This window comes from Aegilops tauschii, chromosome 2 (assembly GCF_002575655.3).
Source record: "Aegilops tauschii subsp. strangulata cultivar AL8/78 chromosome 2, Aet v6.0, whole genome shotgun sequence".
Classification (NCBI taxonomy): domain Eukaryota; kingdom Viridiplantae; phylum Streptophyta; class Magnoliopsida; order Poales; family Poaceae; genus Aegilops; species Aegilops tauschii.
In genome coordinates, this window is record NC_053036.3 from 287,302,274 (window position 1) to 287,319,723 (window position 17,450).

Sequence of the window (17,450 nt, forward strand, 5' to 3'; positions counted from 1 at the left end):
GATCGTGTCCACTATTTTTCTGAAGAAAAAAATGATTACAGCAAGCGTTTCCACTCTTACGACAGAGAAGTGCGAAACACGGCAGCCACTTGAACATACACAGTGCTCCTACTACTAGGCATGTGCAGTGGTTCATACGTCAGTGCTAAATAATCTTGTTGCTAGTGTAGTAAGATATGACTATAACAAATGATGTTGTGCGCATGTCAACTATATGAACAGTAATGTAACATAGTACCGCTTTTTCGACTGTCCGGTCGAGAATGAACGGTGAGATCAATGTTAACAGAACTAGGTCTACAGCGCACGGAGAGTACGGTGCTACAGTACTCCATGAAACATGAACCATATGAAGCACGAATCAGTGTTAGGCAGGGTGTATGAAGGGTGCACGGGATGGGAGCAAAAGTTCCCTTCTCGACCCACTTTTGGGTGTTTGGCAGAGTGCATGAAGGGTGCATGAGTCCACACTAGTAGGTTAACACAAATACACGAAGAGGGAACAACTATATTGAGATGAGAATGCAACCAAACACACCCACACGCTTTGTGCTACAGTGACCGATTTGCACCGTCTGAGTTTGATCGAATGGTCATGTTGCGACGAGACATGGACATGCCCATGCAGAGGACGCCTAAACACCACCAAAGTCCATCTGCTTCTTGAGGCGCACGACGTTGGTGATGCAGGGTGCGACCGCCCGCAGAGCCCGCTCCCGGTTCCAGGAGCCAGCTCGTCAAAGACGGCGTCCAATGGCACGAATGGATTCCGGTGACGGATCCCTGAGAGGATTCGCCCGGCAATGGCGAAGGCAGCCCGCAACCCCTCCTTGTCCAGCTCCGGCCCCACCATCGCGCGGAGGCGGCTTAGCTCCTCGGAGATATAGGTGAAGGAGACCGGGTCAGGAAGCCGCAGCTCGTTGAAATCGACGGGGTGGTCGAATGGGTTTAGCCCGACGGCCGGCATGGTCACGCTGGCACGACGGTAGGCACCGCGCAGCCACAACACATGTGTGGCAACTTGGTCCACCAAGTGGCTGAGGCTATCCTGGACCTCATCACGATCGGCCCACTCGCGCTCCAGCCGGCTCCCCTGACGGCCTATCGTATCTCCCGCTTTCTGTAGCAACGCCGCCGACGCCTCGAGCATCTTTGTGGTGGACCCGTGCCGCTTTTTAAGCTCCATGAACTCCCACACATAACTGAGGAGCATGGCACTCCTATCCTCCTTGAGCTCACAGAGCTCCACGTCCTTGGCCCTGAGCTCTGCATCCTTGGCCTGGAGCTGCTGTGTCAGGCGCCTCACCTCAGACTCCTTGATCTGATGTGCTGCCATGGCACCAGGTAGAAACAATGGGGAGAGGAAGCAAAGGGGGCGAAACGGCTGAAAGGCAATGCAATCTACGGGAAGGCGGAGGGAGCCAGCCGAGGAGCGGGGTGAATCTTTTGGTTTTCACCATGGGAAAACACCAGTCGACGAATTTTCACATTTGTGGGCAGCGGGTTTACAGGCGGAGTCATCGTGACTAAATTGCTGCCGCGCCTGCTCCCATCAATCAAAAAAATGAAAATCCTGTCGCGCCTGCCACACCCAAACACCAGAGCAACGCTGCGGTGGATATTTAAATTTACCTGCCGGCAAGGAGATAAAAAAGGGGTGAAAAAACAAATGTGGCGGCGGCCTAGCTAATCGGTCGCACTAGCCCAACTAGCTAGCCACCGTGCTTCACTGATGTACTCGGCGGAAAAGGTGGTCTTTCATGATTTGACGACTCATTTACTTGCTTTGGTGCTACGACCGAGGAGGACCCAGAAAATGCACGGTAGGGCATCCCACGTCTTGGCAAGGAAGAATATATGCGTGCACCACCCGGGAGGACCCGGAAACTGCGCGGTAGGGTGTGCCACATCTCGACACAGAGGAAAAATGTGCATGTAAAAATATACTATATCAGACGTAGTAGTACCTATGGTTCGACCTCGGGACCTAGCCAGTTGGTCGAAAACACCCCACTAGCCACACAGCTTCATCATGCTAAGGTGGCACAGAGGATAGATGTGGTTAGCTCCGTCTCGACCAGCCACAACGTCTCTTGTTCTAGGCGATTCTTCTATTTTTCCAAGCTTTTTTTTGTTACAATAACACCACGGGAAGCTAGTGCCGCTCTTCGTGTGTGTCTGTGCGTCTAAAGGTGAGGAGAGAGAGATCGCAGACCTGGGACCCACCAGTAAGTCAGTCAACGGTTATGCACGTGTTGACGAGCCACTCCCTCTACTCTACTCAACGTAATACTGTATAAAATCAAGTTATGGGACAAAGCCAACAACCGTTGTTGTTTCAGGCTATTGACTTACGCTTTGTAGTCCAGGTTGCCAGTTCGAATCTCGTATTTCAGATTTTTTAGTTTTAGGTCCAAATTTGATCAATGACAAGTGGGACCCCCGTGTGTTGTTCCGATATTTCAGTGTAGGATGGTTTTTTTGAACAAACACTTTGCACGGTTAGACAAGTAACGACACGAGTTACACATATTTTGCAAGTTTACGAACAAAATTGACAACGTCATAGAATATCACATCCACCTCGCAGCTTAGATGCTATGGTGATACGAGTTTTTACATCGTTGGCACTGAGATCCAATGGCTTGGGAGTAGTCTTTGTAATTATGCGCAATTTCCAAACTCTCCAAGGGTTTCTTTTGCAAATATAACATTCAGGCCTTGTGTGTGCCGCTGCATCTTGGATCCAACAGCTCCCCGTTGCTCATATTAGGTGCTCCCCGTAGCTTAATTAGCCGCTACGGTGATACGAGCATCTAGGTCGTATGATCTGTGATCATATGCCACATGCGTAGTACTTGTACTTTCTGCGCAATTCCCAAACTCTCTCAGGCGTATATTGCAAAAAACATTCAGACCTCCTATTGTTAGCCGTTAGATCTCCGTGAACTCGTATCACCATAGAATATACGGTGCGGGAGCACCTCATATTCTCCCGTGCGAGAAAACATCAGGTGCTCTCACCGCTTGGATGCTACGGTGATACGAGCTTCGAGGTCGTTTGATCTGAGATCCAATGGCATCTGAGCAGTCTTTGTGCTTGTAAGCAGTGGCCGAACTCTTTGGGGGCTTTTTTGCAAAAGAACATTCAAACCACCGAGGAGTTGTTGCGTCACAAATCCAACGGCTCCGAAGAGCTTGTATCACCAAAGCATCTAAGGTTTCGTAGCACATTACATTCTTACATACAGGAGAATATGATGTCCTCCTTCATCTTAGATGATACGGTGATACGAACTTCAAGGTCGTTGGATATGGGATCCAAGGGCATCTGAGTAGTTTTTCTACAAATTGTATGCAATTCTCAAACTCATTAAGGTTTCCTGTAAAATTATTAAGACATCCAGTGAGCTGCTATATCTCAGATCTACAAGCTCCAAGCAACTCGTATCAGCATATAGCATCTAAGGTGTGGGGACACATGAGATTCTCCCAGGGAGGAGGGGGTGCAGAACCAATCGGTGTTGGGAGGGTGGGGACAAATATAATCTAAACAATCCTAAACACAGCTTCACAATTTTATCTAAGGTCGAGGGGTTAACCCCCAACAATCTACATAGCTCCGCCTAAACACAACATTTGCATATACTGTAGTACTAGACTTAATATTCATGTTTCAGTTTCCTGTTCATTTTAAATATTGAATTGAGGACCATGCATGTCTTACATTTTACTCCGTTCATTCCTAAATATTAGTCTTTTTAGAGATTTCAAATGGACTGCCACATACAGATGTATATAGACATATTTTAGAGTGTAGATTCACTCATTTTGCTCCGTATGTAGTCACTTGTTGAAATCTCTAAAAGACTAATATTTAGGAATAGAAGGAGTAATTTTGAATTTGTGTCATACATGCATGGCTTGGAAAAATAGATGCACTATACTTATTGGATTGTTGTTGTGTTCGTGTGTGTGTGTGTGTATGGTCATATGCTAGATACATACAAAGTTTTCTCACCACCATACCATTCATCTTTTCAATTTGAATTTGCAATGAAAAACTTACTTGGGATACAATGAAATGTGAAATCCACGTTGAGATCACAATATCACAAACTCACTCTAATTCAAGAACTCATCATAAATCAATTACCATGTTGAGATCACTATATTCTCGAATGGTAGGACCCAACGGCGTACCAGCCAGACCTTGGCTCATGTTGATCCTAAAAAAAACCGGCTCGGGTCCTTCTGGTGGCTGTGAGGTACGCACAGTCGCCAACCCCAACCAGTCAAGCCTCCGCGTTTCGAGTCGAAATATCTGGCGGCCAGAATTCCAGCCCTAGGAAATTCCCCTCATGTCCCCGGTCCATAATGACTACTGATGAACAATGGAGGGATGCTTTAGTAACTAAACAACGTTACCTACCATGTCCAGCACGGTTCAATTCCCTCGATTGCCGCTACCCAAGGTCACCCGTCAACTGCATTGCCTAGTAGTACTATAGGAGTACTACACCAGGATGAGCACAGAATTGAGCCCGTTTGTTCGTGTCTACTACTTGAGTTAATATATCAGGCAATGCACTAGTACGGAGGGATTATCCTTTTACTCTACATATATAACTTGTCTGAAGTCTAACTAAGCAAAATGTTTGACCAAATCCTTTCTTAAGAAATACAACAGGAAAGATGTATCGCTTGAAAATTTATTGTGTGATGCAAGTTATGATATTGTTTCGAATCCTGGATTTTAAATTTCAGAAAATCCAAAAGTGACCAGAAATTCATGAAACTGAGCATCAAATATTCCTAGGTAATTTTTTTCTTCAATTTGAGACAAGCTGCTTATGAGAAGTTGCACCAATGAAGAGCCAAGGTATTTTGGAACAAAGACCTGTCACGTTAAGGCGTACGCTTTCACTATTTAAACCGAAGGCGTTTACGTGCCGCCACAAGTCCTGCTTCTCATCGGCAGGTGCTGTCCGAGCAAGCGTGTGAGTCAACGGGAGGCGTGCGAGCAGACCGTTGCGCCGGCTGACTGGGAGGCATGCGAGCAGACCGCTGCACAGGCTCACCGGGAGGCGAGTTCTTTGACCAGGCTCCGCCGCCCACCTTCGTCCTAACTGCTCCCACTTTTAATGTCGCCAGCGCCGCAGTTCAAGTCAACCCCGCATTACCAGGTATCGCTACAATCTTCTCTCTTCCTCTCCGATTCTCCTGTCGTCTACCTCCAACCAGCCTGACCTACCCATACGCCATGCCGCACCAAGATGGTCTGCCCTTAGTCTTCCAGTTTCCCGAGGAAGACACCCAGCCGAAGTCTCAAGAACATAAGGTGCTTTGGGACGAGCTTGAACCGGCCTTGCAGGAAGACGCCGCGCCTGTCCCCGCTCCCGTTCTGGCTCCCGTCGCCCCAACTGCGCCAGCGCCCATCCCTGTGGCATTGATGGGCTGGGAGCCACACATTGTCACCGAGCTTGATGCCACGGGGTTCCACGAGGTCCCCACCGACTTTCACGCGCCTGTGCACCTACCAGCACATGCGCCTACGCGTGCACTGACGCGCACGCCCGTGCACCTGCCCGCTCATGCGCCCGTGCGTGCACTGACATGCGCGCCCGTGCCGGTGCCCGTGCACACGAATGTCTCTGCCGCGCCGTTGCCAGCGCCTTTCCCTGCGCGGGTGCCAGTGCCCCCCTCAGCGGCATGGATGGCCGCCGTCGACCGCTTCCTTGCAGCAACGCCAGTCGCCTCCTCCCACCAGTTGACTTGCTCCTGGAGACTGAAGTCTAGAGCATTGTGGCCTTCCTTGAAGCTAGGGCCAACATCCAGGAGTATGCCAACAACGACGCAAGATGCCGCTGTCGCCGTCGGTCAGTGGCCCGACGACACACAGAGGACGGCAGAGGAGTCGCTTCCCACTGCAAGACGCCCCCGCTGCCGCATAATCTAAATTTTCCATGAAAAACGTTCGGATTGCCATGCTTAAAATCCAAACGTTTATCATTTCCGTTTATTTTAGATCGATCATCGTATGATGTAAAGTCGGAGTCAAACTGAATGAAATCTATGGTTTGATCGATTGAATGTTCTGCTAGAGCCGTATCAAATTAAATATAAAACATCATCAATCCACATGTATTCCTTCTCATCCAACGACCTAGACTGCTTCAATGTTGAGCGCTCAACACGTTTAGTGTGCAGTTAATTTCATGCCAAAAATAGTGCTAATCACATAACAACACGCAAATAATATCCTACTTAATATCCGCATGCACTTAATATACTTCCAAATTAACGTGCATTGCACGTACACATTGACTAGTACTACTAGTACGTGAAACTGGTGCCGTAACTTGTGAACACGTCCAGATATGGTCAACTGCAAAATCGCCCGCGAGTTCTTCGTGTTTGCCCGTGCGTCTAAACGCAGAAGGGGAGGAGAGAGAGAGAGCACACATGGAACCCACCAGTAAGTGAAGGTGAATAGTACATGCTATGTGGCCGGTCCCACTAATGTACTAAAAATAATATTACTTCATTATCTATTAAATACATTGTGGTAATATAAAAACATTATATCTGTTGGAAATATGCCCTAGAGGCAATAATAAAATGGTTATTATTATATTTCCTTGTTCATGATAATTGTCTATTGTTCATGCTATAATTGTGTTATCCGGAAATCGTAATACATGTGTGAATACATAGACCACAACATGTCCCTAGGGAGCCTCTAGTTGACTAGCTCGTTGATCAACAGATAGTCATGGTTTCCTGACTATGGACATTGGATGTCATTGATAACGGGATCACATCATTAGGAGAATGATGTGATGGACAAGACCCAATCCTAAGCATAGCACAAGATCGTGTAGTTCGTTTGCTAGAGCTTTCCCAAATGTCAAGTATCATTTCCTTAGACCATGAGATTGTGCAACTCCCGGATACCATAGGAGTGCTTTGGGTGTGCCAAACATCACAACGTAACTGGGTGGCTATAAAGGTGCACTACGGGTATCTCCGAAAGTGTCTGTTGGGTTGGCACGAATCGAGACTGGGATTTGTCACTCCGTATGACGGAGAGGTATCTCTGGGCCCACTCGGTAATGCATCATCATAATGAGCTCAATGTGACCAAGTGTTTGGTCACGGGATTCGATGAAAAGGGTCCTTATGAAGGGTAAATAGAAATTGGCATATCACATTGTGGTTTTACGTAGGTAAGAAACGTTCTTGCTAGAAACCTATAGAAGCCACGTAAAAAGATGCAACAACAATTAGAGGACGTCTAACTTGTTTTTGCAGCATATGCCTTGTGATGTGATATGGCCAAAAGGATGTGATGAATGAAATATATGTGATGTATGAGATTGATCATGTTCTTGTAATAGGAATTACGACTTGCATGTCGATGAGTATGACAACCGGCAGGAGCCATTGGAGTTGTCTTTATTTTTGTATGACCTGCGTGTCATTGAATAACGCCATGTAAATTACTTTACTTTATTGCTAAACACGTTAGCCATAGAAGTAGAAGTAATCATTTGCGTGACAACTTCATGAAGACACGATGATGGAGATCATGATGATGGAGATCATGGTGTCATGCCGGTGACGAAGATGATCATGGCGCCCCGAAGATGGAGATCAAAGGAGCAATATGATACTGGCCATATCATGTCACTATTTGATTGCATGTGATGTTTATCATCTTTTGCTTCTTATTTGGTTGTCACATCCCTAGTTCTGGTTTGCTCTAGGCTAGCTAGTCATGTGTGCATCATGTTTAAATTTCAATGAATTTGAAATGGGGACATGTGAAAGCCTCAGAAATCATTTCTGAAAAAGACCAAGATAAAAATTGCTTCAAATAGGTCCAAGAAAATGTTCATGTTTCTCTATGAAAATATTGGCCAGAATTAAAATTCAAACCAATATTTTTAGGAGCTCATAAATATTTATTTTGGGCATTTGAAGCTAATGCAATAACTATTTGCATTGGATTTATATTTGCTATATATCGAATATGTGTCCAATAATTCTGAGAAATTGTGAGGGGCTTTGGGATAATCCTTTTAGTCCCTGCAAAATTATCAGAAGAAAGCAAAATGGTTTAGTGCTTAAAACTAAATCAAAACAAATAACAGAAAAAGAAAACAGAAAACAGAAATGAAAAAGGAGTCTTACCTGGCGCTTACCTGGCCTGGCCCAGCACGGCCCAGCCCACTGGCCTGGTGCCAGTCATCGCCTACCTCTGCCAGTAGGCAGAGGAGGGACACCGCGACACCGCCGAGCTCGCCATGCCTCCTCCTGCTTCCGCCGCTTTTGGAGCCAGCCCCGAGTGCCACGCACTCCCTCTCGACCCCCTCGCTCTCTCCCTGGACCCCCTCCCCCTCCTCTGCTCTTCCCCGAGCTCACCCGAGAGCGACCGCCGCCGCCGTTCGCTGCCACCGTGCCCACAGCCACCCCCTCACCCTTCCGCCATGCCCAAAGGCTCCGCCCCGACTCCACGGAGCTCCAAGATGAACCACACGCCCGCGGGACGCCCGAAGCGACTCCATCATCTTCATCTTCGCCCTCGGCCGCCGGAGATCTCCCTCGCCGCCCCGCTCGCTCCAGCCTCTTCCTGAGCTCGCCAACCCCTCCGTTCGATCCGCTGTGAGCTTCTGCATCGATTCCCCCCTCTCTCCTGGTTTTTTCCCTCCCGCTAACACCGTTGCCCATCCCGGCCGAGAGCTCGGCTCCGCCAGCCATGTCGCCGCCGTGCCAGCTGCAACCGAGCACATAGCCGTGCTCAGCGCAACGCCAGAAGCACAAAACCCCCTCCAACTGCTCCTGTCGTGCTTCGCAACACCGAAACCGCCGAGACCCGAACTCCGACCGCCGCATTCGTGCTCGCCGCCGTCGACTCAGACCACCCCAGCTCCTCCCGCTTGGCCTACCAGATGCGCGCGAGCCCCAGCTACGCGTAGGACCAAACCGTGGTCGATTTGGTCGACCATGGGCAAATTCCGAGCCCCTCCGCCGTCTCGGGCTTCACCGGCGAGGAGCCGTGGACCAAGTTCGGCGGGTTTGACCCTGCTTGACCGGGGTTTGACTCCCCCCTGACCCACTGACGTGTGGGCCGCCCTTGTTAATTATTAGCTAGGTTAGTTTAGCGCTAATTAACCTAGATTAGTGCTTAACCTAACACTAAGTAACTCTGTTAAGTTAGTTATGACACTGACACGCGGGGCCCACAGGTCAGGTTTGACCTGGACCGCCCCCATTGACCTGATGACGTCACCCTGACGCACTGCTGACGCGATAAAGCATTTACTGGATTTATTCTTGTATAGGACATTCCAGAAAATGCCCAAAACTTCTAAAATTCATGGAAATTAATTCGTAACTCCAAATGAAACAAATTATATATGAAAAATTATCAGAAAAATGCAATCTATCCATCTGTATCACTTTCATGCATGTCAAACTAAGTTATACCTGCTGTATAGGTGAAAACATGATAATGACATTTTAAATGCTAAATGTGGAGTTTGCATATGAACCCTTAGTTCATATGGACTTCATTTAAACTGTTGTTAGATGCATTAATGTAAATCATAACATTCTTGACATGTCACGACCGTGCATCATATTGTTGCATTGCATTGATTGTGTTTCCTCTCTGTTGCCGGTAATTGTCCCCTCTCGATAGCCGTGATTCCGACAATGAGTTCGATGACACCGATGAAGAACTATAATATCTTCAGAAGTGCCAGGCAAGCAAAACCCCCTTGTTCATTTCGATACAAACCCACTCTCTCGCTTCTGCTCTCTTTTACTGCATTAGGACAACAACGATTCAACTGTTACATGCTGCGGTAGTTGAACCCCTTTCCTCTGCATGACCTGTCATTGCCACAGTAAATAGATGAAACCCACTAGCATGAGTAGGAGTTGTTTGAGCGCTATTGTGCCTACTCATTCATGCTTGTTTGTCATGCCTGCTATTGCTTAGAGTTGTGTCAGGTCTGATTCATCGGGGATGGATTGGAATGTGGTGAACATGTCCTACTGTTGAGAGCTAAGTGTATGAACACGATTTGGTAAAGGTAGCGGTGAGAGGCCATGTAGGAGTACATGGTGGGTTGTCTCATTGCAGCCGTCCTCAGGAACTGAGTTCTGTGTTTGTGATCCATGAACAGTTACTACCACACATTGGAATGCTTAAGTGCCCCTCTCGATTATTAATCAACTTGATCTCTGTCCAGGAGTTGCAACTAGTTTCTGGTGTTTGTAGGTAGTGTTAGTAGTCTACCAAGTGGCACCCGGTACAAGTGGGCTTGGAACAGACTAGGCACCGTGGCACGGTGTACCAAGCGTAGATCCATCCGTCGAGGTGGGCTTGGGAACCCTGCACACATCGTTTGGGGCCGTGAGCGACACCCCGGCCGGATCTCCTTGCGGATGGAACCCGAATAGGCAATAAACCTCGAAGAGAGACTTGTGTGGTTAGTCAGGTCGTGGCCGACTCCCTCGCCAGGCTTCCGCTTGAAGGTTGCCGAGGTACACGACGTGTACATGGTGGTAAGTGGTGAGAGCATGTGTGAAGAAGTACACCCCTGCAGGGTTAACATCATCTATTCGAATAGCCGTGTCCGTGGAAAAGGACTTCTGGGTTGCCTGTACAGTTCATAGACAAGTGAAAGTGGATACTCTAAAATGCGCAAGATAAGCGTGAGTGCTATGGATGGCGTTCTCGTAGGGAGACGGGAGCGGATCCATAGTGGTGTATTGGTATGGTGAATATGTGGACTCGTGTGCGCCACCTCAAAGAGTTACTGGCAGTCGTAGTTCAGGATAGCCACTGAGTCAAAGCTGGCTTGCTGCAGTTAAACTCCACCACCCCTTAGTTGATACCGATGCATATGTAGTTAGTTCTGATGTAAGTCTTGCTGGGTATATTTGTACTCACGTTTGCTTATTTTATGTTTTGCAGAGAGATTTCAGTCTCGCTAGTAGTTCCGCGTGGACTTCGACGTTTAGCTTGTTACCTCAGCTACGATCTTGTACCCTTGGGAGGGTCTTGTAGATTGTCAAGCTTCTCAGCCTTTTCCATTTGTAGATGTCTGTACTCAGACATGTTAAGCTTCCGCATGTGCTTTGACTTGTATGCTCTGAATGTTGGGTCATGAGACCCATGTTTGTAATATCTCACTCCTCGGAGCCTAATGAATAAATACTCTGAGTCATAGAGTCTTGTTGTGACGCCATGTTGTGTTTGCACATATCGAGCATATTGTGTGTATGATTGAAATGCTTGGTATGTGTTGGATCCGACAACCTAGTTGTTTATCCTTGGTAGCCTCTCTTATGGGGAAATGTAGTCTTGCGCTTCCATGAGCCATAGTAGTCCGCTACAGCCCGGTTCACCGGAGTCCTGCTAGCCCAGCACTACTGCTCCGGAACACTTAACTGGCCGGCATGTGATTCACTTCGTTCCTGTGTCTGTCCCTTCGGGGAAATGTCACGCGGTGACATCCGGAGTCCTGTTAGCCCAGTGCTACAACCCGGATTCGCACGCTGCTGACCGACATGCTCGATGTTGATTCATGTATGCCTGTCCCCGTAAGTTAGTGCCACTTTGGGTTCACGACTAGTCATGTCGGCCCGGGTTCTCTGTCATATGGATGCTAGCGACACTATCATATACGTGAGCCAAAAGACGCAAACGGTCCCGGGCCATGGTAAGGCGACACCCGTGGGAATTCCGTGCGTGAGGCCGCAAAGTGATATGAGGTGTTACCGGCTAGATTGATGTGACTTGGAATCTGGGTCCTGACAGCTTTGGTATCAGAGCCTGACTGCCTGTAGGATTACCAAGCCAAACTGGTCGAAGTTGAATCTAGAAATGCTTTAGTTATATAAGGGAATTGATTGTGGAAGGGAACGTAAGGCTCTTTCTACTCCTTTACCTTATAGCCTTCTGATCTGAGTCATCCTCTTCTCTTCTACGGGGATTAAGAACTAGTCTTCTCATCTTTCTATCAGGATCACGTGTTACTAATCCGTAGACTCGTAGGATTGTTGGTCTGAAGCCTCAGTTCAGTTTCTACTACTTCCATGTGTTGACAGTTGATCTCGGAACCTTGATATTGTGATTCTGAATGGTTATGCCACCATTTTTGCAGGATGTCTCGAATCTTTTTGAGCATTTACAGCCGTTATGTTGTCCGAGTCATCCCAGGTTTCTAAACAATCTGATGCATTTGCAAAATCCTTTCCCTCTGTTTTTGCGTCCCTTTGGGCCAGATTAAGCACACTACCGGTGCGTTGAGGCACTCTATTGCCTCGGTATATATGTTGGAGCTATTATTATGACCCTAGGTGTTTTAGGGAGTCACCTAGTAATCTAGCCATGTTTTGTGTTCCCGGTGTGATGATTCTGGCCACCATTCTCGAAAGCATCTCGTGATGCCATTTAGTAGTAGGTATTCTACTCCTGGGTTCTTGACCCAAGATTCACTCTACTTAATTCGTGTAGGTAGTGTTTGCTAGTTCCCTTAGGATATTAGTAACCTTTGCGATAGTCCTCGAGGTTCATGGTATATCCTTCTTCCAAATATCATGAACTGCTTATGGAAGAAGTTCCTCGTGGAACCGAAAGATCACAACTAGAGTGCTCTTGAGGAGTACTCCATTCATATTGTGACTCTGCCAGTCCTTCCTCCTCTGCATGGGTTATCCGGAAGAAATATGTTGAATTTGTTTGACATACTAATCCATGCATCCACAACTCAGAAAAACATATGTTCCTTTGGGTTGTCCCTCTTTAGTTATTTGCTGGCCCTCGTCTATCAATTGATAGTCAGGAGTAATTGTGCATTTGTGTTATCGATGCCTATTATTCTTGTGGTCTGTCAAGCCATTCTAATCCGGAATGACTAGGAGAAACAAACTCCAGTACCTCGTCCATCTTTGGGATTGGGTCAAAGTAGTTGTATTCCGCAGATCAAATGCCTAACCAGCTTTTGTTCTGTTCTACCTTCGAGTATTACCCCTTTATGTCGAGAATATCGTAGGAATTGCACCACCTTTTGTGAATTCTTGACGCAGTGATACTCCTCGCCATCATCATTCATTTCTCGGTCCCGTGTTCTGTAACCGGAACACCGACAAGTGAATCGTGGTGCGTGAAATCAATACTCCTAGCAACTCCGTTGCTTGGTAGTTAAAGGACAATAATTTCATCCTTAGTGTGTTGGTTACTGAATCACATCCTAAGGTTGATCGTGCTACCCAGTCCTTATTTCCGGTGCACTTTTCGATCAATGAGTTAGGATAGTGTTAGTCCTTGCTTATTCGGTCATATCGTCTTGCCCTGAAAAGCAAGATTGTTCTCGAGCTTAGCAACATATCGGTGGTACATGATTTTCCGAATATCTTCTCGGAAGTATCACCAGGTTGTCACCTGACCGCTATGTTGAATTCGTGATCAAGTTGGTTTTCTTATAAACCACCCCTTCTCCAAGAATCCGTGTTGGATACCCCTGAGCTAGTTGGTCAAGCTAAACAACAACTTGGAGAGTTGGAAGATAAAAGCTTGCCAGCTTAGTTCATTTCAAGGGATATATTTGCGTGTGTTGAAGATAGATGATACCTTCATCGATTGGTCCCTGTGATCAGTTGTTGGACCTATTGTCGTATCAAGACTTTGATTTGAGTATGGGCTATCATCAAATCAAATCAGAACCAACGATGTTCATAATGTTGTCTTACTCGTGGTTGATCCCTCGAGCATACACCATTATATCTTTTGGGTCTGACCAATGCTATCACTTGTTCACATAATTATGGAATTCCATCTCCATGGAAACCTGGATGAATTGTTGTTGAGCCCATCAGCAACACTGCTACCTTCTCCATGACTCGTGTTGAACATCCAGCTAGTATTGGAAACTTTATAAGCATTGTCTTCGTGTTCTGTTCATGAAGCATATGTTGGATGAAAGAAGTGACTTACTCTAATTCATGTGCATTAGATGCAAGTTGCCGCCGTGAATTCGAGAAAGATTGTTTTTGTTTCCTCTGGTACCATCCCAAGTCAGTTATGCATGTGCGAATGTATTCTATGGTTTGGTAGATTAATTACCTCCACTCCATATGTATTCCCTAGCACACCAAGCCACTGATTGATTTGTTCAAGGAAAATGAGTTTGTTGTGCTAATACTAGTTCATGCACAAGATTTTGTTATCCTCAATGATGGTTCCCTACCAGAACTCGGTAGCGTTTTGTTGTAAGACTACTACGTGGTCATGCTTGTCTTGGGCAGCGCGTTCGCAGGTGTGTAGCAGAACCAGCTCATGTTTTGGAGCTTGCTATCGTAGTTCACTCCCCAAGAATCTCGCAACGTCATCTTGTCGATTTGTGTTGCAAACTTTCATTTTTCTTTCTGGACTTGATGAGTCTGGAATATCCTGACACCAACCAGATCTGAATCTCAGGCAGATATGATGGTTGGAACTTCTTCCAAGAACTATGATATAGGTTCCAGTGAAGTGGACGCACCTAGCTGGAAGCACCATTATTGTAGTATCTTGATTAAGCCGTTTGGTCACTTCCCATGAGGATTTCATATGACTTATCCCACAAGTTGTTCCTTATGGATATTTTTGCCTCCGAAGTCTAACCTTTACTTGATGGCCATGTTGATGTTTTTTTTGCATAACCGTGGTAGCTAGAACATCAAGGAGAACATTATAAGCGGAGTGCTAAATGTCTCTCGGTAGATCATCCAGATTTGCTTCTTTGGCATTGCTAAGGAAAAATCTGAGAAAGTGTTGTCCTCCTTTGCACCTGCATCCTCCATCACCGTTCATCGTGGTAGTATGATGTGTTGCCAGGATCCTCGGCACGGATGTTGGTAAAACCTTGATGAATATGGAAATGCTCAAGTTCTTGAAAGCACGCTCAGTCACTAGGTTATATCCTTGGTATCAACTGGAATGTTCCTTCCATTTGCCGAGTTGTTCTATAACCATAGTTTCCTTTCCAAATTGAGTGTGCCATTCTTTTGAATTCTTTCAAACGATCATTTGTAAATTGCCTTGCGCTGGTATGAAGAGTTTCAATGATCTCTGAATCAAAAGTAATTCTTTTTGCCACATAAGGGAATATTTCTATGAGCCACCCTCCCTAAGGTGCCCCGTTATGGAATGATGGCAGACAACTCCTCGTTATTTTGAAACCATGCACCGTCTTATTCAGCGTGGAATTGTGCTTATCAACTTGAATCTTCATTCTCTGTTTCACTTCTTCCCTCTGGATGTAGGTTCCGTGTCTTGGCTCGAGAGATGTTCAACATCTCATTCCGTGAGTTGATCGTGAGTTGCTCGATCTTTAAGAAGATCGATTCCTATAGAGTTTTTTCTGTCGTCATCATGTTGGATGAAGATCCCGAAAGCAAAGACGACAAGATCAATTTGAAGCAATGAGCCAACATCTTCGATGAGGGTATTGGATCGTGAAGATTGTGTTAGCTTTTGTGTCCCCTCTTCCTCTTACCCTACGCTTGAATCTCGGGACGAGATTCTTGTTTAGTGGGGGTGAGTTGTCACATCCCTAGTTCTGGTTTGCTCTAGGCTAGCTAGTCATGTGTGCATCATGTTTAAATTTCAATGAATTTGAAATGGGGACATGTAAAAGCCTCAGAAATCATTTCTGAAAAAGACCAAGATAAAAATTGCTTCAAATAGGTCCAAGAAAATGTTCATGTTTCTCTATGAAAATATTGGCCAGAATTAAAATTCAAACCAATATTTTTAGGAGCTCATAAATATTTATTTTGGGCATTTGAAGCTAATGCAATAACTATTTGCATTGGATTTATATTTGCTATATATCGAATATGTGTCCAATAATTCTGAGAAATTGTGAGGGGCTTTGGGATAATCCTTTTAGTCCCTGCAAAATTATCAGAAGAAAGCAAAATGGTTTAGTGCTTAAAACTAAATCAAAACAAATAACAGAAAAAGAAAACAGAAAACAGAAATGAAAAAGGAGTCTTACCTGGCGCTTACCTGGCCTGGCCCAGCACGGCCCAGCCCACTGGCCTGGTGCCAGTCATCGCCTACCTCTGCCAGTAGGCAGAGGAGGGACACCGCGACACCGCCGAGCTCGCCACGCCTGCTCCTGCTTCCGCCGCTTTTGGAGCCAGCCCCGAGTGCCACGCACTCCCTCTCGACCCCCTTGCTCTCTCCCTGGACCCCCTCCCCCTCCTCTGCTCTTCCCCGAGCTCACCCGAGAGCGACCGCCGCCGCCGTTCGCTGCCACCATGCCCAGAGCCACCCCCTCACCCTTCCGCCATGCCCAAAGGCTCCGCCCGACTCCACGGAGCTCCAAGACGAACCACACGCCCGCGGGACGCCCGAAGCGACTCCATCATCTTCATCTTTGCCGTCAGTCGCCGGAGATCTCCCTCGCCGCCCCGCTCGCTCCAGCCTCTTCCCGAGCTCGCCAAACCCTCTGTTCGATCCGCTGTGAGCTTCTGCATCGATTCCCCCCCTCTCTCCTGGTTTTTTCCCTCCCGCTAACACCGTTGCCCGTCGCGGCCGAGAGCTCGGCTCCGCTGGCCATGTCGCCGCCGTGGCCACTGTCACATAGAGCTGCAACCGAGCACATAGCCGTGCTCAGCGCAACGCTAGAAGCCCAAAACCCCCTCCAGCTGCTCCTGCCGTGCTTCGCAACACCGAAACCGCCGAGACCCGAACTCCGGCCGCCGCATTCATGCTCGCCGCCATCGACTCAGACCACCCCAGCTCCTCCTGCTTGGCCTACCAGATGCGCGCGAGCCCCAGCTACGCGCAGGACCAAACCACGGTCGATTTGGTCGACCGTGGGCAAATTCCGAGCCCCTCCGCCGTCTTGGGCTTCACCGGCGACGAGCCATGGACCAAGTCCGGCAGGTTTGACTCTGCTTGACCGGGGTTTGACTTCCCCCTGACCCACTGACGTGTGGGCCGCCCTTCTTAATTATTAGCTAGGTTAGTTTAGCGCTAATTAACCTAGATTAGTGCTTAACCTAACACTAACTAACTATGTTAAGTTAGTTATGACACTGGCACGCGGGGCCCACAGGTCAGGTTTGACCTGGACCGCCCCCGTTGACCTGATGACGTCACCCTGACGCACTGCTGACGCGATAAAGCATTTACTGGATTTATTCTTGTATAGGAAATTCCAGAAAATGCCCAAAACTTCTAAAATTCATAGAAATTAACTCATAACTCCAAATGAAACAAATTATATATGAAAAATTATCAGAAAAATGCAATCTATCCATCTGTATCACTTTCATGCATGTCAAACTAAGTTATACCTGCTGTATAGGTGAAAACATGATAATGACATTTTAAATGCTAAATGTGGAGTTTGCATATGAACCCTTAGTTCATATGG